The following is a 26,439-nucleotide window of genomic DNA, read 5'->3' as shown; positions in this document are numbered from 1 at the left end:
TTGCGGTTTATCGTATCGCGAAATTGTTGCTCGCGTTGGTCGAGATCCAATAACTGTTAGCAGAATATGGAATCGGTGGGTTCAGGAGGGTAATACAGAACGCCGTGCTGGATCCCAACGGCCTCGTAACAATAGCAGTCGAGATGACAGACATCTTATCCGCATGGCTGTAACGGATCGTGCAGCCACGTCTCGATCCCTGAGTCAACAGCTGGAGACGTTTGCAAGACAACGACCATCTGCACGAACAGTTCGACGACGTTTGCAGCAGCATGGACTATCAGCTCGGAGACCACAGCTGCGGTTACCCTTGACGCTGCATCACAGACAGGAGCGCCTGCGATGGTGTACTCAACGACGAACCTGGGTGCACGAATGGCAAAATGTCATTTCTTCGGATGAATCGAAGTTCTGTTTACAGCATCATGATGGTCTCATCCGTGTTTGGCGTCATCGCGGTGAAGGCACATTGGAAGCGTTTATTCGTCATCGCCATACTGGCGTATCACCCGGCGTGATGGTATGGGGTGCCATTGGTTACACGTCTCGGTCACCTCTTGTTCGCATTGACGGCACTCGGAATAGTGGACGTTACATTTCAGATGTGTTACGACCCGTGGCTCTACCCTTCATTCGATCCCTACGAAACCCTATATTTCAGCAGGATAATGCAGGACCGCATGTTGCAGGTCCTGTACGGGCCTTTCTGGACACAGAAAATGTTCGACTGCTGCCCTGGCCAGCACATTCTCTTGATCTCTCACCAACTGAAAACGTGTGGTGAATGGTGGCCGAGCAACTGGCTCGTTACAATACGCCACTGTGGTCTCATGTTGAAGCTGCATGGGCAGCTGTACCTGTACACGCCATCCGAGCTGTGTTTGACTCAATGCCCAGGCGTATCAAAGCCGTTATTACAGCCAGAGGTAGTTCTGTTGGGTATTGATTTCTCAGGATCTATGCACCCAAATTGCGTGAAAATGTTATCACATGTCAGTTCTAGTATAATAGATTTGTCCAATGTATATCCGTTTATCATCTTCGTTTCTTCTTGGTGTAGCAATTTTAATGGCCAGTAGTGTATATTACTGTAACAGTCACTTGTTATTAATAATTTATTAGCAAGACTCGTTTCGGAAGCATGCTGTTATCATCACGTGCATTTACCGTTGCTTTTACGTTGAAATTAATACAAAGTGAACTTATGTTCTGTGTGCCAGTGAGGTTATGTCTCGAAAAACCGTCCACAATAATTGCATTATAAAAGTAATTGCAAATGCACTGTAACGTTTACGTTCAAAAATGTGTTTGAATTCCTATGGAACCAAACTTCTGAGGTCATCGGTTCCTAGACTTACACACTACTTAAACTAAGTTACGCTAAGGACAACACACATACCCATGCCCGAGGGAGGACTTGATACTCCGGCGAGAGTGGCCGCCCGATTCATGACATAGTAATGTTTATGTCTTAAGTAATGTGTGATTTTTATGTCTAACAAAGAACAGTTATATCAAGTGGTGTGCTGACTGCGTATCTGATTACGTGTATCTCTATGTTTACCTGACCCTGTTTTAAATCTCTGTCCACTAGCAAGAAAGCAATACCAGTATACCCAAACTAATGAAAACCTTAGCGCGATAATAACAAATTAGAGGTAAGTAAATTCAAATATACTCGATCTTACTACGGCCCTGTCAATCTGAGTAAGTACAAAAGTGGTCCCTGTGCGAAAATCCATAAACTGTGTTAAATGAATTTCTTACCACCATGGACAACGCGTTGTTCGGCTCTCAGCACTACTAAACCAACTACAGCTGTAAAATCCAAAATGCGAGTTATTTAACTGAGACACATTTAAAATTTGTTTAAATAAAAACAACTTGGAACTGGGAGGCGGAACATGTCTGAGGAGAATGACTGTAATATCTTACTTGAAAATCTTACTACACTGTGAAGCTGACTTTCAGTTGTTGACCGGTATCATAAAAATTACATTTACGCAAATAAACGATCATTACAAAAAATACAATAAAAAACTTGAGGTTACATGCAAAGCTGGTCTCATTCAAATTCGTTCTCCAGGAAAAGCGCGTAAATACATGAGTACTGACTACCTTATTGTGGATCAAAGTAACAGTATTTAGAAAGAATCTTCATCAAAATTTCATTGTAATATGTGTAGCAGTTAATTAATTTTACTTCAAATCTTATTTTTCCATAAACCACCAATACACACACTGATATTGCTACACTGAATATTTAATACTAAGCAACTGCCCACTCCGGACCATAGCAACAGACACTGCCTGCCTCTGGCGCGGTACTCCTACACTATGTGATCAAAAGTATCCGGACACCTCGCTGAAAATGACTTACAGGTTTGTAGCGCCCTCCATCGGTAATGCTGGAATTCAATTTGGTGTCGGCTCGCCCTTAGCCTTGATGACAAATTCCACTCTCGCAGGCATACGTTGAATCAGGTGCTGGAAGGTTTCTTGGGGAATGGTAGCCCATTCTTTACGGAGCGCTGCACTGAGGAAAGGTATTGATGTCGGTCGGTAAGGCCTGGTATCAAGTCGACGTTCCAAAACATCCCAAAGGTGTTCTACAGGATTCAGGTCAGGATTCTGTGCAGGCCAGTCCATCACAGGGATGTTATTGTCGTGTAACCATTCCCCCACAGGCCGTGCATTATCAACAGGTGCTCGATCGTGTTGAAAGATGCGGTCGCCATCCCCGAGTTGCTCTTCAACAGTGGGAAGCAAGAAGGTGCTTAAAACATCAATGTAGTCCTGTGCTGTGATAGTGCCAAGCAAAATAACAAAGGGTGCAAGCCCCCTCCATGGAAAACACGACCACACTGTAACACGACAGCCTCCGAATTTATTGTTGGCACTACACACGCTGGCATATGACGTTCACCGGGCATTCGCTATACCCACACCCTGCCATCGGATCGCCACATTGTTTACCGTGATTTGTGACTCTACGCAACGTTATTCCACTGTTCAATCGTCCAATGTTGACGCTCCTTACACCATGCGAGGCGTTGATTGGCATTTAGCGCCGTGATGTGTGGCTCATGAGCAGCCGCTCGACCATGAAGTCCAAGTTTTCTTACCTCCCACCTGCCTTTCATAGTAACTGCAGTGGATCCTCTTGCAGTTTGCAAATCCTGAGTGCTGGTCTAGATAGATGTCTGCCTATTACAGACTAAGACCCTCTTCAACTCTCGGCGGTCTCTGTCAGTCAATCTGTCGGTCCGTACGCTTTTGTGTACGTGTCCCTTCAGGTGTCCACTTCACTATCACATCCAAAACAGTGGACCTAGGGATGTTTAGGAGTGTGGAAATCTCGCACACATGCATACGGCACAAGTGACACTCAATCACCTGACCACGTTCGAAGTCCGTGAGTTCCGCGGAACAACACATTCTGCTCTCTCACGATGTCTAATGATTAGTGAGGATATCGAGTACCTGGCAGTAGGTGGCAGCACAATGCACCTAATATGAAAAAAGTGTGTTCTCGGTGGTGCCCGGACACTTTTGATCACATAGTGTACAATGTCGTGTATGTCCGGCGAATAATACAAGACAGTAATACAGATACAAATCAAGACTGGCAGAGGTCGCTACATTACACAAAGTGTAAAATAAAGGGATGTATAGAGTTAAATGCGCACACAAACCACAGTATTACAGAACAAGTTCACATAGTGGTTGACATAAAAGACTAACACACTCCAAGACCTCAACAGAAACTACAAAAAAATATGAGAAGTAACATAATCAATCAAATGCACGAAATGATCATAAATCAGAAACTCTGCTAATACGCTAACCACACCTTTAACGTCGAATAATCTAGACTAACCGGAGGAAAAACACTAAGGGTGGTCTAACGAGAAGTTGTAGACATCATGTCAGCTAGAGAATATTGGTCGAACGATGCTACCTCCTGTAGGAATCCTTGAATGAATCTGCCATATGCCTTGCCTGCGATTGGTTTTATGTAGTCATTCCCTCTAAACAGCCCCGTACGCATGCTTCTAGATGTTTAATGGATCTGACTGCTTCCAGTATTCTACATTCGTGTATACAATAATGGGTCATTCGTTTATGTTGAGAATCAGCTGCCACTCCTTGCGCTACGCGTCGATTCTTCGAAGGTGTTCCTGCATTTATCTACAATTTTCTAGTGTTGCGACTTCCCTACACACTTAAGCATCGCCCACGGAAAATTTCAGGGAACTTCGGGCGTTGCCCACTAGGTCATTTACATACGTATTGTGCAAAGTGATGGTCCTGTAACACTCCATTTAAGTAAACCTGAAGTTCCTTTTACGTCTGAAGATTTCCCTCCAACAAAAATGATATGCTGTGTTCTGTTTGCTACAATAAACATTTAGAGAATGTTACGTAACTCTTCTCTGTCATAACAGAGAATATACACTAAAATATGCTTACTACAATGTTGGCACTATTCATAGCATGTGCCCTGTGTAAGACGTGCAGTTAAACTAAAGCTTGTGTAATACATTCCTGGAAATTGAAATAAGAACACCGTGAATTCATTGTCCCAGGAAGGGGAAACTTTATTGACACATTCCTGGGGTCAGATACATCACATGATCACACTGACAGAACCACAGGCACATAGACACAGGCAACAGAGCATGCACAATGTCGGCACTAGTACAGTGTATATCCACCTTTCGCAGCAATGCAGGCTGCTATTCCCCCATGGAGACGATCGTAGAGATGCTGGATGTAGTCCTGTGGAACGGCTTGCCATGCCATTTCCACCTGGCGCCTCAGTTGGACCAGCGTTCGTGCTGGAGGTGCAGACCGCGAGAGACGGAGATCTTGCTGGCCAGGGTAGTTGACTTACACCTTCTAGAGCACGTTGGGTGGCCCGGGATACATGCGGACGTGCATTGTCCTGTTGGAACAGCAAGTTCCCTTGCCGGTCTAGGAATGGTAGAACGATGGGTTCGATGACAGTTTGGATGTACCGTGCACTATTCAGTGTCCCCTCGACGATCACCAGAGGTGTACGGCCAGTGTAGGAGATCGCTCCCCACACCATGATGCCGGGTGTTGGCCCTGTGTGCCTCGGTCGTATGCAGTCCTGATTGTGGCGCTCACCTGCACGGCGCCAAACACGCATACGACCATCATTGGCACCAAGGCAGAAGCGACTCTCATCGCTGAAGTCGACACGTCTCTATTCGTCCCTCCATTCACGCCTGTCGCGACACCACTGGAGGCGGGCTGCACGATGTTGGGGCGTGAGCGGAAGACGGCCTAACGGTGTGCGGGACCGTAGCCCAGCTTCATGGAGACGGTTGCGAATGGTCCTCGCCGATACCCCAGGAGCAACAGTGTCCCTAATTTGCTGGGAAGTGGCGGTGCGGTCCCCTACGGCACTGCGTAGGATCCTACGGTCTTGGCGTGCATCCGTGCGTCGCTGCGGTCCGGTCCCAGGTCGACGGGCACGTGCAACTTCCGCCGACCACTGGCGACAACATCGATGTACTGTGGAGACCTCACGCCCCACGTGTTGAGCAATTCGGCGGTACGTCCATCCGGCCTCTCGCATGCCCACTATACGCCCTCGCTCAAAGTCCGTCAACTGCACATACGGTTCACGTCCACGCTGTCACGGCATGCTACCAGTGTTAAAGAGTGCGATGGAGCTCCGTATGCCACGGCAAACTGGCTGACACTGACGGCGGCGGTGCACAAATGCTGCGCAGCTAGCGCCATTCGACGGCCAACACCGCGGTTCCTGGTGTGTCCGCTGTGCCGTGCGTGTGATCATTGCTTGTACAGCCCTCTCGCAGTGTCCGGAGCAAGTATGGTGGGTCTGACACACCGGTGTCAATGTGTTCTTTTTTCCATTTCCAGGAGTGTATATCCGCTTAACATTCTGTTGTTTGATCACATCAGTCCTTCCTTTGTTCTCTTAAGATTACAGCGACCGGATAGGCCATGTGATTTACACACGCTCTGCTCCTCTGCTTTCTTCGTCTGTTTCTCACTCTCTGGTGTCAGCAGTGTCCCTCCCCACATATGAGATACCTATCGTCATTCCGTAACTGCTATACCAGATCGCATACGTCCAGCATTTGTGCGCTACCTATACATCAGACCCAATTTTTCTCAGTCTCCTTCTCCATTTCAGCCTTATTAATCTCTATCCTGCGCCTTATTCAAACGACTCTACATTAGAGACGACATTAGACGTTTACCTGCTATCATCGGTGTAGTTTCCCGCTCGACATATCCCACCTGTTTTCCTTCTGTCCGAAAGTGCACCATAGTCTCCCTCACATTGTAATCTATCCAAGCTTTTCTCAGACCGCAGTTCGTGGTCTAGTGACTAGCGGCTAGCGTTGCAGCCTCTGGATCACGGGGTCCCGGGTTCGATTCCTAGCCGGATTGGGGATTTTCTCTGCCCGCAGACTGGGTGTTGGTGTTGTCATCATTTCATCATCATCAGTTGTGACAGTGGATTGTGTAAAACTTGGACTTTGGAAAACTTGGGTCTTCGTACAGCCGCTGATGACCTCGCAGTTGAGCGCTCCACAAACCAAACATCATAAACGCTTTTCTCATCTCTATCTGTTTCTTTCTTCTCCTCTGTTAATCTTACCCTTCATTATTTCTAACTCTTCTTCTGAGTAGTGAACTACTTCTCCATTCTTCATATCGGTTCTAATGGCTCAGATTGCTCTGAGCACTATAACTTAGAACTACTTAAACCTAACTAACCTAAGGACATCACACACATCCATTCCCGAGGCAGAATTCGAATTTGCGATATCCACATTGGTTCCCACTGTACTGTTGCCGTACGTTTGTTACAATCGGCAAGGAGGTAACGAGGAAATTGCGTAATACAATGCTAATGAAGCATGTATTTCTTTTATATATATATATATATATATATATATATATATATATATATATATGTGTGTGTGTGTGTGTGTGTGTGTGTGTGTGTGTGTGTGTGTGTGTGTGTGTGTGTGTGTGAGTATATAACCAGCATCCTGCTCCCTCCTCTCCAGTCCTCTCCTCTGCTCCCCTCCACGCCCGCCGCCCGCCAATTATATGTTAATTGACGACTCTGCGAGCTGGCTGCTCCTACCGGCAATATATAATTTCTCATTTGAATGTTAACACACTAAGATCGTCAACTTAGATGTAACAGAAGACCTGACGATCCTACTCTTGCCAGGAGAAATGAACGGACAAGTAAATAAACCAATTAGGATCGTGATTAACAGGGGATAACAAAATCACATGATTGTCAATAAGCTTGATGGCAGCTTCAGTTTGTCTTATTACTTGAAATAAACCCGTAAAATTAGGGAGCAGCGTAACACTATTTTATTTTTGTATTTAAAATACAAGTATATTTTAACTTTTGTCATCTTATCCGCGATTAGCAAATTTCACAATCAGTGTAATGCGTTATGTATAGAGTGGTCGGAAACAGTCTGAAAAACTTGTAATGGTCTTGTGGTTTTACTGAACGTATCTGTAGAGAAAAAATTTCCGTAAGTTTCGCCGTTTCCAATTTAATTGCTAAAACCGAACAAGAGAACGATACAAAAGTTGGACATGGGACGGTAGTAAGGATCCAACCAGAGCCAAAGTCTGAGCATCTCGTGCGCTATCATCTACTCCAAGACAACAAATGACACTCATTGCACGGTTACCTGGCGGGCCGCTTGAATTTGCGCGCGATATTCTGATTGGCCAACTTCAGTGCCAATTAAGTCGGAAGCGGCGCACCGTTTCGTATTTTTCTCTTAAAATCATTTCTCAGCTTAGCCTTCCCTAACACCATTAAAAACTTTTCATACTGTTTGTGTGTATGTAAGTACATAGAAATAAGAAATGGTGCCATATATTTTAAAAACAACCATATTGTAAAATTTCGTACGAAAATAAAAAGACTTGACAATAAAACCATTATACATATTTCATTCCATTGATAAAGGAAAGGCTTTTGACAGAATTCAGTGGAACAAGGTGATGGATATTTTGAAGAGGAAAGGAGTAGATTGGAAAGAGAGACGACTGCTACAGAATCTATATTTACACCAGAAAGTAAGGATAAGGATAGGAAATGAAATGTTGAAGGAAGCATCATTGGACGAGGTGTTAGACAAGGTTGTTGCCTTTCCCAACTGTTGTTTAACGTATACCTAGAAGAGGTTATTACGAAAGGCTTAGATGGTAAAAGAGGAATATGTATTGGTGGAAAGAGAATAGAATGTATAAGATTTGCTGGTGACATGGTATTAGTGGCAGAAAGTGAGCGGACAGTGAATAACATGCTGAAAGATCTGAATGAAGCTTTTGTGGAATATGGGATGCAAATAAACACAGCAAAAACAAAGAGCATGGTCATCAGTACAAGACGCAGACTGTCCAATATTAAAATAGGACAATCTACCAATAGCCAAGTAAGTGCATTTAAATATCTTGGAAGTACAATAACTGAAGACTTGAGATGTCACCAGGAGGTGAAAACTCGAATTGCCACAGCAAAGGAGGAATTCAACAAGAAGAGGAGACTCTTATGTGGCAAATTAGATAAAGGACTAACGAAAAGGCTTGACAAATGTTTTGTCTGGAGTGTGGCACTATATGGGGCAGAAACATGCACGCTCAGACGAGAGGACGAAAAAAGGTTAGAAGCATTTGAGATGTGGATGTGGAGGAGAATGGAGAGAATTAGCTGGATGGAAAGAGTGAGTAATGAAAGAGTATTGGAAAGGGTTGGTGAGAGAAGATGTCTGCTGAAGGTTGTAAGAGAAAGGAAAAAGAACTAGTTGGGACATTCATTGAGAAAGGAGTGCTTTCCAGCAGATGCTTTGGAAGGATTGGTTAGTGGGAGAAGACTGGGAGGAAGAAGGAGATGCAAGATCATAGATGACATAAAAGGAAGAGGACATTATGCAGACCTGAAGAGGATGGCAGAAGACCGGACAGCCTCGAGAACTACCATGTGAAAACCTGTCTTTTGGCAGACCACTAATGATGATGATGATGATGATGATGATGATGATGATGATGATGATGATAAAGAAAAGGGGGGAGGGAGAGGATCGCAGTTGGTATTATCACAGAGGCCAGTGCTGTTTGCGTAGCGATTCAACGGGGATGTTCCGGACGGTTCTTTCTCAAACTCAGCTTCTCCTTGTGCCTCTATATCATCCGACGGCGATGGTACGGTGTGGTTGGTGATTTAAGTAGCAGGAACCTTCCAATGCTACTGACCATCCTTGAGCCACAGCACAAAACACAGTGTGTGCAGAGATTTGAGCCCATGGATCATGGGGGTGTTGGCACCTCTAGCGATTACTCGACCGCAGCTGGTAGGCTTGTAAGTTAGACTGCACGGACAGTCGCGGGCCTCTCTGCACAGCAGCTCCACAGACGCTCCCGACTTCTCCGCATGGGACGCACGCCGACCGGCATCCTGCTCCCTCCACTCCTCTCCTCTCCTCACCCCTCCCCCCCCCCCCCCCATGCCTGCCATTATATGTTAATTGGCGACTCTGCGAGCTGGCCGCTCCTACCGGCAAATCTGCTACAGCGGGTGTGTCCACAGTTTATAGCTCTCTGCTATTGTAGTGTCGCTATCGCTAGCAGGGAAATCTTCCAGAATTTACCAATTATCTCCACCTACGCTACACGAGATCGCACGAGATTCGGTGCCTGTGCATCAAAATTTGCGATGCACGCGATTCTGCTATGTGACGTGTTTCTGCCACTGTGAATGTATAAAAGAATATCAGTACCAAAAGAAGAGACGGGTGGTGACACATCTGTTACGCTTCCAGCTACAGTAGACGTAGCGCTGAAAGAAGTAAAACACAAACAACAGTAGGGTCGAGCAAAGATTAGAATAAGTTAAAACATATTATTCTGAATGTTAGATGTAATAATACATAGAGATGAAAACAGTTAAGGAAGCATAAAAAGTGCATGACTGTATCAAAAAAGTCGAAACGGGTGATGTAAACAACTAATTCTCAATTATTATGTAGATAAAATACTGGATGACTGAATGCACTCGTGTGCTTGACACTCATATTCTAGTCATAGTCCAAATACATTTGTCACAGGATTTTTGCATGTAAATCACCACCAGTCTTACACCGACTTGGCAGACATAACGCAGTTTGCCGAGGATTCAAGCATCATAATAAAGTTCAACAAAGGACACGCTTCTTGGCCGACCCAGACTCGCATCCAGTCATACGCCAATGAGGACGCCGTCGGAAAATTTGCCTGGATGTTGATATTCACGGCAGCTAAATCATGCGCGACAGAACAGACACCACACAAATGTACGGGTTGGACCATTTTAAACCATGATGGGGAATAAATTTTGATAGGGATGAGATACAACAAAATGTTTTAGATAAAAGTTATAGGTTGCAAAGAGGATCACGCTTTGCTACTAATAGCCATGACCTTGAACATGATTTTCAAGGTTATTGGGAGGTTAAACCTATTTTCTAATATCTGATTTAAGATTGGAAAAGACTGGCACATTTTACGCATAAAATGATACATTATTCAAGGTTGTGGCTAGTGACCGCCGGATAAGCAAATATGTTTTTACTTCTAGTAGGGATTAACTTAAAACAGAGGAAGGATACAGCAAAATACAATGTTACGCACAAATTGGAAAGGGCATACCGAGGACAGAGGTAGGGGACGCACTTTACGACTTGTAAATCAATGATGTACTTTTTATTTATGTTTGTTCTGTCTTACAAGTGTCACAATATCATTTATACGTTGTGATGTATTTACTTTTGCAATAACCACGTTAATCAAGACTCAACGTTGAAATCTCTGTTCCCTTTTTCTGCATCCGACTTCGAAAATAGTGTTTCTCATGATAGAAAAATTCATCCTTCGAATGACGTTAGATAATTACATTTAAGATCACGGTTATTGGTAATGAAACGTGATCCATTATGCCCCTTCCAGTTTGTATCTAACGTTGTATTTAGCTGTGTCCCTTCTCCATTCCGAATTAATCGTTCAGTAATGTATCGTTTTATACGTAAAATTTCCGCTCAAGTTTTAAATAGTATGGTTCATATTTTAAAAAATCAGTTTAACCTCCAAATCACCTAGAAAAATCACGTTCAAGGTCAAGGCCATTAGTAGCAATGAGTGACCGTCTCTGCCACTTACAACTTCATCTAAAACATTTTGCTGTATCTTATATATATCACGATTTATTCCCCGTTATGGATTGAAACGGCCTATCCCGTAGATGCAACATTTCTATAGGCTTGACGGCCAAACAGGATTCCTTCGGTGCGGATGCACACCAGGTTTGGTTTCCTCTCACGTGAATACAAGTCACGTTGCGAGCGATGGGCACATCGACCGGGACGCCGCATCGATGTATGACTGGTTGAGAATTTGGTTCGGCCGATAATCGTGTCCCCATGGGCGAGGTGGTTAAAACAACCTTTCTAGAGAAGCAGAAGCATCTAGGTTCGAGTTCCGGTGCGACACAAATTTTCAACTCGCATCGTTGATTAATGCGGCCGCCGTCGGAAAAAATTCGATTAACAGTTACCGTTCGTTTAGTACCGTACAATTAGGATATTTCAATAACAATGGAGCATTGAGGAAAATACATATTTAACACAGAATCTTCAAATTTCCCGTAAGTGTTATTGATGAGAACTTTAACTGGATATCAGATAGTATAGATCCTGTCTAACGCTTGACTTCAGCAACATTTACCGTACGCATGAAGTGCTGTTTTTGGCCACGAAAGCTTAAGAAAGCTAGCCCATTTTGCATAACGTCATTCATTAATGTCATGACTTTTCTGGGGCAATTATACACACAAACCCAAAGTATTAACTGCACAGAAATATGATCCAAGTGTAACATCTCAGGAGCGTCGTTGTAAATCGTGTTAAGTGCGCAGATTATAATTTTACAAGAAGCGAAAAACATGTTTCTCTTCCTGACCAAATGAAATAAGGCAAAATTGTCGGCGACAGGCTATTTAGATTGTGGACTCCCTCCCGTCGGAGGTTCGAGTCCTCCCTCGGACATGGGTGTGTATGTGTTGTCCTAACCGTTAAGTTAGTTTAAGCTAGATTAAGTAGCAGTTTTGTCCCACAGGAATTACCACAATTTTTTAGATTACGTTCCAGAATCAGTCATGATTGAAATCATTTCCCACTCCTTGAAGGCGCCATTATAATTTTAAATTACTCTTAATATGTTTTGAACTAATTACTTAACAAAATACGTTTTGATAGAGTCATATTTTTACGTAGTATGATCTGAAAGGTTCATTTCATAACTTTTTATTGATTTTGTTGTTGGACAAGCCCATCATATAAGAAAGTGAAGTTACTAACATGTTGCTGACGTTAGATCGATGCGTTACAGTCTTGCTCACAGCCCTTGTTCCTCGTGCAAACAGTGACAGTCGTCGTCCACAGGTGTCTGCCTACCAGTTTCAACTGATGCATCGATGTTTAGGGTCTAAACATAAAACTACAATCTATCAATCTCTTTTCAGTTGTCTCCAAATATTTTTTTCAACAGAGTATCGACATCCAGTTTCTTAGCATCAGGTAATTCTCTCGGTTTGTCAATGGAATTTCGTATACGCTTTCTTGCATAATGCTTTCCAGTTCGTGTTTTTAGAAATACAGCTTCCTTCATATAACTGAGTCTGCGTTCTTGCTCCACTTTGTTCGGTACGCTGTAATTTTTTTTCTACCAGCTGGAATACTGAGGTGCTTCCACACTTGAATCTGCCTTCTTTGTGATAACAAGGCGGCTCAAAATTACACAAGGATCTCGATTGAAGTACGTAAAACGAAGTTCGTCTCGTCACATCGTAACTACCTATAATAAAGCTCAATCAAACTATAAAAACATCAAATCATGCCTACACAAATGACACATCAATGTAGCAACATCAGAAACTTCACTGAAAACGATCATTCGTAAAATTCATCAGGTGTTGTAAATTACTGCCTTTTCAAGCTGCCTTTTAGTTTTCGCTTACTCTCCCACAGGTGAATAGCCCTCCTTGGTGATCGAAAGTGCACAGTCATGTAATCAACGCCACACTGTGAGATGTAAGATGAAGGCAGCGGAAACAGCAAGCAAAAGAGCGGGCTGACGACGCAGACGAGGAAACTTGCCTTGAACATAATATGTTTTGAATCGTTGGCTGCGGTTTACATAATACAATTTGATCCGATTCATGTTTTCTAACACCATGGGAAAGAACATGAAGTGACTCGATCTGACTCAACAGCATTGAAGAGCGTAACACAACTAGGGTGAAAACACATGAGACTGTATGTTGAACAGGGTTGTGGGAGGCAAACTGAGGAGCTACCTGATTGAGAAGTAGCGGCTCCGGTCTCGGAAACTGACTTACGGCCGGGAGAGCAATATGCTTACCATATGCCCATACATATCGGCATCCACTGACTCGTATGGGCTGAGGATGACACGACGGTCGGTCGGTACCGTTGGGCCTTCATGGCCTGATCCGGAGGAGTTATTTTTAGTTTTAGATAGGTGGGAAGCTCTGTGTCGAAGAAGTGCACAGCGTTTTTACTCCCAGGTATTAGTCGGCGCAGATTGATTCAACAATTTTCTGCAACGTCAGAAGACGTGTAAGGACTCTATGCTGCAAATTTTAGCGAGTGGCATGTCCATTTTCCTTACAACGAGGCGACTGCTGCGAGCCGCTTGCCGTGTCACGACTCCATCGCTAATCGCCTCGCCGTCGACGGGACGTCAGACTCAAAGCTCCCTTTTTTGTGTCACGTCTGGCGTTCGCTGAGTCAGGCCCCTACTGCTGGTGTTTGTAGACGCACACGGACTTAGCGACGAGAGCAAGATCAACATCCGCCGCGGCTAAGGTCTCGGTCTTGTAACACCCCATAAACACAAAGCTTAAAGTTACGAGTCCAGGTTAGGAAATATCAAAGAAAGTCATATTTATGTACCACCAGGAGCTGCTCACACAACTAATTATATCAGCTTATTTAACATCACTTTTACCGTGGCTTCAACATCAACAAAATTGTAGAATCTCGTCCTGCGTCACTGTCGTCAAGAATGTATATATTCAGAGTGCAGTGCACAAAGCAGCAACAATCATATAAATGGACAGTACAGAATTGAGTAATTGTGTAATTGTATACATCTGGCCACTAAAAATGCAACACCGTGAAGGCGGCGTGCGAAAAACGTCAAACTGGTGTGAAGTGTAGGGGAGAATGTTGTGCCTACTGGAGACTCTGCCTAGAAACATACGTTGTTTTCTGCTCGATGTTTCAGACTAGTGACCGATTTTAGAATCGCACGGAGGAACGTGCACTGGAGACCGCTGTAAGCACATTTTCATGTTACGAACTTTACGGTAATATAAAAATATGCTACGTTTCATAAGTGAAGTTATAGTGCGACATCCAGCACGTGTTGAGATGAGAGGAAACACAGATACCAGCCAAAAACTCCAATAACTGTAAATTATCACTTATTTACGCAAGATGCAAGACATGAACTGTTTTATGATCTACAAGTAGCGTATATCAAAACAAAACTGTTCCTTTCTAGATTCCACTGAACAAACCTTAAAGTAAAAGGCGAAACGCGTCTGTAACAAATAAAATGCAATGCACTCCCGACAGACGCAAGTTCTCAAACTATCCACACACTACGAATGTAGTGCCTCTGTCCACTATCCTCATTACGCGCGGCATTTCGCCGATTCCTGTAAGAGCTCGAGCCCAGAGCGGATCTGCAGTGAAGAGATCATTAGCCATCCTCGCTTTTATTTATACGTGATATCTTTTATTTCGTACATGTCCGAAAGGTCGTACACCGTATAGATTTAACAGGTCGCTTGTCAATAAGTTCGTGGTTCCAAGTTTCCCTGGCTTGACACTTAACGTTTCCACAATGTCGCCATTGAGCCCAGTGGTGAGAATTGGGTCTTCTGGAGAAGAGGTGTTTCCTAGACAGCGAGGGTAAATCTTTGTATGGCGGAACTGGCTCATTTTTAGAGTCTTGCTGGCAAAAGTAATAGAGATCCGCCTTTCGACGAAGAAGAGTTGGACAGATGTTCGATAGTATAGGCAGCTAGCTTGTAGGTGTAGATGGCTAGATTTGAAAGCCTGAGATGTGTTTGAAGGTTCAATGCTGTACTGATTAGCTTTTCAAGGCACCTGCGCGAAATAGCTAGGACTAACGCCATCTTAATTCTTCGTGCAAGGAAAAAATCAGCAACGGGCTTCGTATCCAGAAATCGCATTTGAATGTTGTTTGTTTGTGAGAAGATCATGCCGTGCGGTTCTAGACGCTACAGTCTGAAGCCGAGCGACAGCTACGGTCGCAGGTTCGAATCCTGCCTCGGGCATGGATGTGTGTCATGTCCTTAGGTCAGTTAGGTTTAATTAGTTCTTAGTTGTAGGCGACTGATGACCGAAGAAGTTAAGTCGCATAGTGCTCAGAGCGATTTGAACCATTTGAGAAGGTCATGTTACTCTCCTATAACAAGGAGAAACGCTTACCAGCATGTAGTGGAATTTGGTAGCGGCTGTTTTGTGTCCTCTCGAATCTGCGGTTTATCGTTCCGAAACACTGGTGCTCGAGTTAGTGGGTCTTGCTAATATGGAATTGATAGATCCCCAGCCGACTAGCGCCCGAGAGGGCGCAGAATTGCACATCCACGTCACATACCTTGAGCTAGTAAATGGGCTTCTTTGCTATAAGACAAGTAATCCACGCGCCGACGTCTGGAGTACTATAGACTGTTAGTACAGAGAGCATTGTTCCGACTTCCCTTGAAGAGGCAGCAGGGATAGGCCCAGCAACAATACTGGACACAGAAGTGGCACTACGTCGTATCTTCATACGTCGTCTTTTCTGCGTACAGCAGCATAATGGACGTTTCCGCGTGTCGGGGCTCGAGGGGAATGAACGTTCTCAGAGTGCATTCGTCGTCATAATTGCCCAGCGAGTGGCGTATTGGTATTGCGTGCTACTGGGTACACAACACGATGGCATCAGCTCCTCATAGCCTCTGATTTGGATATCAGGCGGTATATTTCTCAAGCATAAAGACTGTTGGCTGTACACTAGAAATTTTCAACAAGATAACGCAAGATTGCATGTTGCTCGTGCTGTCCTGAGATACCTCGATACAGAGGTTCGACTGTAGTCCTGACCAGCAAGTTCTCCACAGCTCTCACCCACTGAACACATAATATGTTCATTTGTTGCCGGGAGACGAACGTCACCATACGCCAGGCATTACAACTGACTGCGGAAGAGCTGAATCGTCGTAGCATTAAGTACTTGTCATACAAGCTCATATCGACACTATGTCCAAGACGTGTGGAGCCGTTGTTGCCGTCAGAAGTGGCTGCTCTTCGTACTAAATTTCGCATCGGGTACACACCGAAATAACCAACAAATTTAATCGTGTATTATTCCTATTATTCTGTCTACTCGCAATAAGATAAATATCATGACCTGCAGTCCTGCCCCCTTGTCGCAGTCTTAATGGCCAGCAGATTTAACTACAAAAAGCGGTACGTACTTCCCGAGAAGCAAGCAGACAGCGGAAGCTGATAACGAGCTGTAATTCACTGGAGGGCGTCCGAGTTAGGGTGGGGGAAGCAAGGTGGAGTTTCTCCAGGTGCTGCCGCCCGCCACCAGGGGACAGGACGGCAGTCGCTGAAAGCCGTGTTTGTTTGGCCGACAAGTCGGAAATATTTAGACCAGCCGCCACGTTAAGGGAGTCTGGCCACCCCAGCCAGACGCGTCCAGGAAACAGGCGGTGCCTGCCTCCCTAGGAGCTCCTACTGAGATGCGTCCAGGTGATGCATTTTACTGTCTCCCATGCGTCGGTGCTAGAGACAATTAGAGAAAATCAGCAACGCAGTAGTGCCCGGTCACAGCAGACAATTATTACTCGACTCAGCGAACTGTTGACCCCATCCTAGCGGCAAATAACTTGATCACGTGCTTAGATACATTCATGTTCCAATTTAAAATAGTGCATTGTGTTACCTCACAATGGGAGCATGTAAAGCGAAGGCCGAAACAGCATTTCCGAGCAGGAGCCTCGGTTTGCCATTAACATAATTACAGTAGAGCGTCGTTTATCCAAAGTAATTGGGGGACATGGGTGTTCGGAAAACTGGTTTGTTCGGAAAATCGAACTGTACATGTTTACTTGCCAAAGAGAAGTACTGTACAGTAAATTTATTCATAAAAACAGGCATCTCTTTTAGTATTACAAAATAACATACAAAGGCAACCTCAGTAGGAATATACAGGGTGAGTCACCTAACATTACCGCTGGATATATTTCGTAAACCACATCAAATACTGACGAATCGATTCCACAGAACGAACGCGAGGAGAGGGGCTAGTGTAACTGGTTAATACAAATCGTAAAAAAATGCACGGAAGTATGTTTTTTAACACAAACCTACGTTTTTTTAAATGGAACCCCGTTAGTTTTGTTAGCACATCTGAACATATAAACAAATACGTAATCAGTGGCGTTTGTTGCATTGTAAAATGTTAATTATATCCGGAGATATTGTAACCTAAAATTTACGCTTTAGTACCACTCCTCCGCTGTTCGATCGTGTGTATCGGAGAGCACCAAATTACGTAGGGATCCAAAGGGAAGGGTGATGGACCTTAGGTACAGAAGAGACTGGAACAGCACGTTACGTCCACATGCTACACCTTTTTATTGGTATTTTTCACTGAGGCGTATGTACATTAATATGAGGGGTGAGGTACACATACACACACGTGGTTTCCGTTTTCAACTACGGATTGGTATAGAGTGTGGCAGTTATAACAGTCAAGGGGCATGAAAGGGAAGCAGTTGTTGGGAAGGGAGTGAGACAGGGTTGTAGCCTCTCCCCGATGTTATTCAATCTGTATATTCAGGAAGCAGTAAAGGAAACAAAACAAAAATTCGGAGTAGGTATTAAAGCCCATGGAGAAGAAATAAAAACATTGAGGTTCGCCGATGACATTGTAATTCTGTCAGAGACAGCAAAGGACTTGGAAGAGCAGTTGAACGGAATGGACAGTGTCTTGAAAGGAGGGTATAAGATGAACATCAACAAAAGCAAAACGAGGGTAATGGAATGTAATCGAATTCAGTCGGGTGTTGCTGAGGGAATTAAATTAGGAAATGAGACACTTAAAGTAGTGAATGAGTTTTGCTATTTGGGGAGAAAAATAACTGATGATGGTCGAAGTAGAGAGGATATAAAATGTAGACTGTCAATGGCAAGGAAAGCGTTTCTGAAGAAGAGAAATTTGTTAACATTGAGTATTGATTTAAGTGTCAGGAAGTCGTTTCTGAAAGTACTTGTATGGAGTGTAGCCATGTATGGAAGTGAAACATGGACGATAAATAGTTTAGAAAAGAAAAGAATAGAAGCTTTCGAAATGTTGTGCTACAGAAGAATGCTGCAGATTAGATGGGTAGATCACATAAGTAATGAGGAGGTATTGAATAGAATTGGGGAGAAGAGGAGTTTGTGGCACAAATTGACTAGAAGAAGGGATCGGTTGGTAGGACATATTCTAAGGCATCAAGGGATCACCAATTTAGTATTGGAGGGCAGCTTGGAGGGTAAAAATCGTAGAGGGAGACCAAGAGATGAATAAACTTAGGAGATTCAGAAGGATGCAGACTGCAGTAAGTACTGGGAGATGAAGAAACTTGCACAGGTTAGAGGAGCATGGAGAGCTGCATCAAACTAGTCTCAGGACTGAAGACCACAACAACAACAGTGATTCTGGACTTACCCTTATACGATAAGTGGGAAGACTTACTGCACACACTAACATTGTCCAATACGATCATTTTGCTGGTCCAGGTGATGTGTATTAAGGAGGCATAACGCTACATGGGCGTAGTGACCTCTACGGTCGCAGGTTCGAATCCTGCCTCGGGAATGGATGTGTGTGATGTCCTTAGGTTAGTTAGGTTTAAGTAGTTCTAAGTTCTAGGCGACTGATGACCTCAGCAGTTAAGTCGCATAGTGCACAGAGCCATTTTGAACCAACCATATGGCCAGCATGGCAGCACGTTGCAGAGCGTGCTTTGCGGTCCGCCGGCGATTCCGCTCCTGTCCTAGACTCTTCATCTCATAGCAGCACGTGCAACCTAAGACCTCAAATATTTGCTTGATGTAGTCCAGCCTTTTTTCCTCTATAGCTTTTACCCTATACTGCTCTCTCTACTAGCATGGAAGTTATTCCGTGAGGCCTTAACAGATGTCCTGCCGTCCTGTACTTTCTTCGCCGATTCTCCGGAAGACCACCTCATTCCTTGCATTATCTGTTCACCCAGTTTTCAACATTCTTCTCTAGCACCACAACTCAAATGCTTCGATTCTCTTATGTTACGGTTTTCCCACAGTTCATGTTTCATTATCGTACAATGCTCCAAACGTAAGTTTTCAGAATTTTCAGGTTTATTTTAGGTACTAGTAAGCTTCTCTTGGACAGGAGTGACCTTTTTTCCAGTGCTAGACTGCTTTTTATGTCTCCCTTGCTCCGTCTGTCATAGGTTCTTTTGGTGCCTACGGCCTACGTAGCTAAATTCCTTAACTTCATCTACTTCCTGATCACCAATCCTGATGTTAAGTTTCTCGCGTTTCTCATTTCTGCCACATCTCTCACCTTTTGTAATGTCCAGAGTACCATCAAAATGGCGATGGCTACAGTGTAATTCTGTATTTGAGTAAGAATATCATTTCTTTCGTCTGACTGCGTATGTCTTTCAGTTAACTTCTCTACTGTACTGTATTGTAACAGTATAGTCTCATCGAGTTATGTTGCTCGTCAGTGTGGATATAGATAAATATTAGCAACCGATGACCTCAACAGTTTGGTCTCATAGGAACTTATCACAAAAAAAGGTTAGCAAGGAAAATCTGAGAAATTATTGGTCAATGAGTTGGGTTTGTAAGTGGGCTGCTTCTGTGTTGGCAGCGCTGTGTAGCGCTTTGCATTGAATCTCTGACTTCCCTTTCTTTGTAAGAGACTCTGTGGCTGGTCGGAATCGTCGTTGGAAGTTAATCGCCAGTAGTGTTGAGCAGTTGGAATTTGGTCGCCAACAGTGATGTGCTCTCCAAATGTAAGTCTTCAGAAATTTATTCCTCTGATTCAGGCTTATTTTAGGTACTAGTAAGCTTATCTTGGACATGAGCGCCCTTTTTGCCAGTTATAGACTGCTGGAGAGACGTCTACAGACGTTAAAGTAACCTCTGGCGTGCCACAGGTGAGTGTTATGGGACCATTGCTTTTCACAATATATATAAATGACCTAGTAGGTAGTGTCGGAAGTTCCATGCGGCTTTTCGCGGATGATGCTGTTGTATACAGAGAACGTACAACATTAGAAAATTGTGGCGAAATGCAGGAAGATCTTCAGCGAACAGGCACTTGTTGCAGGGAGTGGCAACTGACCCTAAACATAGACAAATGTAATGTATTGCGAATACATAGAAAGAAGGATCCTTTATTGTATGATTATATGATAGCGGAACAAACACTGGTAGCAGTTACTTCTGTAAAATATCTGAGAGTATGCGTGCGGAACGATTTGAAGTGGAATGATCATATAAAATTAATTGTTGGTAAGGCGGGTACCAGGTTGATATTCATTGGGAGAGTCCTTAGAAAATGTAGTCCATCAACAAAGGAGGTGGCTGACAAAACACTCGCTCGGCCTATACTCGAGTATTGCTAATCAGTGTGGGATCCGTACCAGATCGGGTTGACGGAGGAGATAGAGAAGATCCAAAGAAGAGCGGCGCGTTTCGTCACAGGGTTTTTTGGTAACCGTGATAGCGTTACGGAGATGGTTAGCAAACTCAAGTGGCAGACTCTGCAAGACAGGCGCTCTGGATCGCGGTGTAGCTTGCTCGCCAGGTTTCGAGAGGGTGCGTTTCTGGATGAGGTATCGAATATATTGCTTCCCCCTACGTATACCTCCCGAGGAGATCAGGATTGTAAAATTAGAGAGATTCGAGCGCGCACGGAGGCTTTCAGACAGTCGTTCTTCCAGCGAACCATACGCGACTGGAACAGAAAAGGGAGGTAATGACAGTGGCACGTAAAGTGCCCTCCGCCACACACCGTTGGGTGGTTTGCGGAGTATAAATGTAGATGTAGATGTAGATGTAGATGAAGTACTATTGGGCAGTTGGAGGTGAACAGCCTGCAGTTATGGATATTAAATGTGAGAAGTTAGCATTGATGGAGGGTAGAGGTCTGAAGTGTAAGCGTAGGCTAACGATCTGTACATGTTCGACCTGGAGATTAAATATTATTTATGATTATATACCTTTGTATTATATGACAATGGCTGATTAATGTTTTTGTCTGAACAGGATGTCACATTATTAAGGTAAAAAATACATTAGTTGGTTTGCAACAAAATATTTCGTTTGCTAACCACATAACTATTGATAGTGGCTTCAGTGGTTAGAATCTTTTATTTAGCTGGCAGTATTGATGCAGTAGTTCGCGTAATGAAGATTTTTGTGAGGTAAGTGCTAAGTGAAATGTATAGGTTATTGTTAAGATTTCTTTTTAGTCAGCGCCATTCTATCGAATTAATTTTTGAAGTCGGGTTATAGCCTTTTTGAGCACTCAGATAGCGTTGCGCTAGAATATTGTGGGTCATTGTTGACAAGATAAGAATAAGTAAAGGGAAAGTTGGTTCACATGCATTCAATTTCACTCAGCAGTTTAAGTAAGAATTTAAATAAAGAAGTTTCACGTTTCAACAGGTTCCCGTACAAAGGAATCAAAATGTGCGGGCAAGACGAAAATAAATCATCAGAAGTACAGCGGCCAGTGGTTTTTTTAGACGAAATGTGGTTTCACGCATGTTACGCTGTGAATAAATGGTGTCGCTGTGGCAGTAAGAGAGTGGTACCGCCAAGCGAAAGTGCCGCTCAATGAAGCAGTGTTCCGCTGTGCCGAGGGCTGGCGTACACACATGTAGCGCAGGGCAGTGTCCTACTCGACTGCTCGAGAGTACACTGTTCATGTCTCAGTGTTTGTCTGGTTCAAACTCTGGCCAGTTTTCCAGTTCACTTCGCCGGGCAGTACACAGACTCAGTCCTTAATACACACTAGTCGTCATTCACTGAAGTGAAGTCTTGTTCTCTTCGTCACGGTCCTGGCGTGATGGCTCAGTTGTAAAATCGCTGACCCTTAGTTAGAAGGGGTGCGGTTCAAATCCCCACTTGACCATTCAGATTCTCATTTTCAGTTGATTCCTTGCATCGCTTTTGGTGAATGCTTGAGTGTTCCATTAAAAGAGACCGTAACCAGTTGCTGTACCATTCTTTTCCCAAATACAATAGGGTGATTTTTTGCCATATCTGAATATACTAAATCGGACGGAAGGAAGAGACGTTTACCTCATTCACAATATTACAACTTTGACTTCAGAAAACCTGGTAGAATGTATTCCAATGATTTCAAATACAACGTTGCTGTACTCTACGAGAAACACACTTCTTTGTCGCAGTGACTGAGAGATTAAACTTCGGCAGGAATGAAATTTAAATTCGTGTCCTGCCAACCAAGCTTTAAGTTTTCCTTGGTTTTCCTAAACCATTTAACGCAAGTGTGGGGATCGTTCCTTGGAAAAATCACACGACCGATTTCATGCCCCCTCTCAACCATACTAAACTTGAGCTCCGTCTCCACTTACCTCGCCATCGACAACACGTTAACCAATATTCTTAATTTCTTAGCGATTTCTTCTCAGTAACTTTATTATAATAACAGCGCTAACAGCTTTTCCAGTAATCGACAATGAATATGACGACCTAATGGCGTAAAGGACGAATATGCTGTTGCACAAATAACTGGAAAGCAAGCTTTTAGGCAGTCAACAACTAAATGGAGCTGATCTATCGCATTTTCATTTCTTCCTATAGTACAAGTGGGCGCTAACATTGAAGGCTTTCGAAACTGAAGTGGCAAATTCTCCTAGTAGCTTCTCAAAGCTTCTCAAAGCCTCGAACAAAAGAAAAAAAAGATTGTATTTCTTCAGTATGATACACTCTTTGACCCTTCGGCTAAATACGCTGAGCCTTAGACAGGCAGGTCATATTAACATCTGTTTTCATATGTGTTTTAAGTGATAACTTGTGATTGAGAAGACATAAAATAAAGACCAATTTCAAAGAGTTGTACTGTGGAACTATAACAGTGAGATACAGTGCAGGGGGAGATATGATTAATTCCCACTAATAGCGTGAGCACAGTACCTCAGCGTTTCCCGTCGTAAGGCCACCAGGAGAATAAATTTTGTATTTTGATAAGAGCATTCATTATGACTGGGCAGACTCGAGGAAGCTTCAAATGGAAATACAAGACCATGAGTGAGCGTAATGACTGATTTCTAGCACAACTGATAATTCGTTTCGGCACCTGGAAATACCACTGGGAAATCCTAATGCCCACTTGTTTGGGTAACTGATAGTAAGGGTGCCTTGTTTCACCAGTTACATATACAAACGGACACAGCTTGACTGCAAGCATATCGTGTTCGACTTTGAAGCCTTTGAGCTGACGTATCCTGTTACTGCCCAACGAATTATTAGCTTTACCAATGACAGAACTATTATATTTCCAATGTGAAAGACTGTAAGTGATTGTAAGACAGAAAATATTCACCGCGAAAACGGCGGCTGACAGATCTGGATCCACCCAAATAACATGAAAGTTATTATTTTTATTTTTTATTTTGTTACGTCGTGGTTTATTAAACTCAACTCTTAGTACTTCATGACTCTGTGTTAATTAAGCACTAATCTCCCACAAGATAAGGCAGTGGACAGCACATGTTGAGCTGCTTTCTGTTCTACTAACAACACAATTAGCAAAAATATCGTGTTTTGAATGAAAGAAAACACTGCTTTAAATGTCGTCACGTCTTATTAAACATTATTTCTGTAGTAACTTTTAAAAATTCCGCAGTTCTCAGCAATATATGCGCGATAAATCGAAAGCAGTAACTACACTTCAGTACTATCATCACCTAATTAAGTGTAAATTTTCAACAGGAAAAGAGAACAGTAGCGTCGCTGTCAATGACTGATCGACTTTGCTCCTGTAAAAACACAACTTGCATTCGGGAGAGCGCTGGTGGAGCATTTGTCGTCATAATATAAAGATTCTAAAAAAAGTTAGGGTAAATATGTGTATGCAATACACGAATAACAGTTCTCATTTCCACCTGTAGTTTTCAAGAAGACGCATTGTGTTGCCCAGGGTGGGCTACATGGTGGCCTTGTACCTACCATAATTGTCCCCCCTCCCCTTTCCCTCCCCCACTTTGTGCCATGTCTGCGTGTAACACGGAAATAACCATTGTCGTTATACACTGAAATGACAAAAGTCATGGGATAGCTATATACACATATACAGATGGCGGTAATATAGCACAAGTTATAAAAGGGCAATGCGTTAGTGGAATCGTAATTTGTACTCAGGTGATTCATGAGAAAAGGTTTCCGACATAATTAAGGCCGCACGACGGGAATTAACAGACTTTAAACGCGGAATGGTAGTTGGAGATAGACACACGGGACATTCAACTTAAGAAATCGTTAGAGAGTTCAATATTCCGAGACCCACAATGTCGGAAGTGTGCCGACAATACCATGTTTCAGGCAATGACCGAAGGTCTTCATTTAACGACCGAGAGCAGCAGCGTTTGCGTAGAGTTCTCAGTACTAACAAGCAACACTGCGTGGAATAACTGCAGAAATCAACGTGCGACATTCGACGAATGTATCCATTATGACAGGGCAGCGAAGTTTGGCGTTGATGGGCTATGGCAGCGGAAAACAACGTGTCTTTGCTAATAGCACGACATCGTCTGCAACACCTCTACTGAGCTTGTGACCATATCGGCAGAACCCTAGATAAATGGAAAACCGTGGTGTGGTCAGATAAGCCGCCATTTCAGTTGATAAGAGCTGATGCTAGGCGAGTTTGGCGTAGACCCAGCGGAGCCATGGAGCCATGTTGTCAACAAGGCACCATGCAAGCTGATCGTGGTTCCGTAATGGGGCGGTCTATGTTTAAATGGGATAGACTGAGTCCTCTGCTTCAGCTCAACCGACCACTGATTGGAAATGTTTGTGTTCGGCAACTTGGAGACCATTTGCAGCCATTCACGGACTTAAAAGTTCCCAGACAATTACGTCATGTCACTGAGCCACAATTGTTCGTCTTTGGTTTGAAGACCATTCTAGATAATTCGAGCAAATGATTTGGCCACCCAAATCGCGCAACATGTATCTCATCGAACATTTATGGGACGTAATGCAGAGATCAGTTCGTGCACAACGTCCTGCGCTGGCAACACTTTCCCGATTACAGACCGCGATATATGCAGCTTGGCTTAGTAATTCTGCAGGGGACTTCCAAAAACTTGATAAATCAATGTCACATCGAGTTGCTGCACTACGCCATGTAAAAGGAGGCCCGACACGATATCAGGAGATGTCCTCTGACTTTTGTCACCTCAGTGTAACCGAGAGAGGTGGCGCAGTGGTTAGCACACTGGACTCGCATTCGGGAGGACGACGGTTCAATCCCGTCTCCGGCCATCCTGATTTACGTTTTCCGTGATTTCCCTAAATCGTTTCAGGCCAATGCCGGGATGGTTCCTTTGAAAAGGGCACGGCCGATTTCCTTCCCAATCCTTCCCTAACCCGAGTTTGCGCTCCGTCTCTAATGACCTCGTTGTCGACGGGAAGTTAAACACTAACCACCACCACCACCACCACCTCAGTGTACCTCTATAAAACCTTTTGAATATCTCTAATTTTACCGTCGTGAGCAAGCAAAGTGTGTTTTGGAGGAAGTAACACGTTTTTTGACTTGCATTTGAACATGCATGACCACAGTTTTGAAAGGAAGTTCTCCATAATGTGCACTGCGTTTCTTGTAGTATATCCCGCCCGTTCTTGAAAACTTCTGGATTGCCCTCACGCTGACTAAACAAATCTGAAGAATAATGTGGTAAGAATATCTGACGGACAGTAATCGAGAACTGATTGAACGATTTTTCTGCAAGGACTACCTTCACAGGCGAATCACATAATGTACACACAATTTCAAACTCGGAGCTTGTAAGCCTGGATATTTATCTTAATTAACCTGAAGAGTAGCTTATGTCGGTGGTGCTATTCCTAGGACATTCACAAATTGTAACTTCAATCGATGCGCACACACATGACGGTGATTCTATTTTCGACATAGTACAGTACTTGCAGATTTACTATCAGTACGTGAAGTCTA

General features: G+C 43.7%; 1 protein-coding gene across 2 annotated transcripts in view; it reads left to right on the top strand.

Annotated features, from left to right (window-relative positions):
- The window catches only part of LOC126354819 (integrin alpha-PS2-like), a 721,457-nt gene that overhangs the window by 368,709 nt on the left and 326,309 nt on the right, over positions 1–26,439 (top strand). The window lies entirely within an intron of this gene.

Source organism: Schistocerca gregaria, chromosome 3, assembly GCF_023897955.1.
Source record: "Schistocerca gregaria isolate iqSchGreg1 chromosome 3, iqSchGreg1.2, whole genome shotgun sequence".
Classification (NCBI taxonomy): domain Eukaryota; kingdom Metazoa; phylum Arthropoda; class Insecta; order Orthoptera; family Acrididae; genus Schistocerca; species Schistocerca gregaria.
The sequence above is the reverse complement of the archived record's forward strand: the minus strand, read 5'-3'. Positions and strand labels throughout refer to the sequence as shown.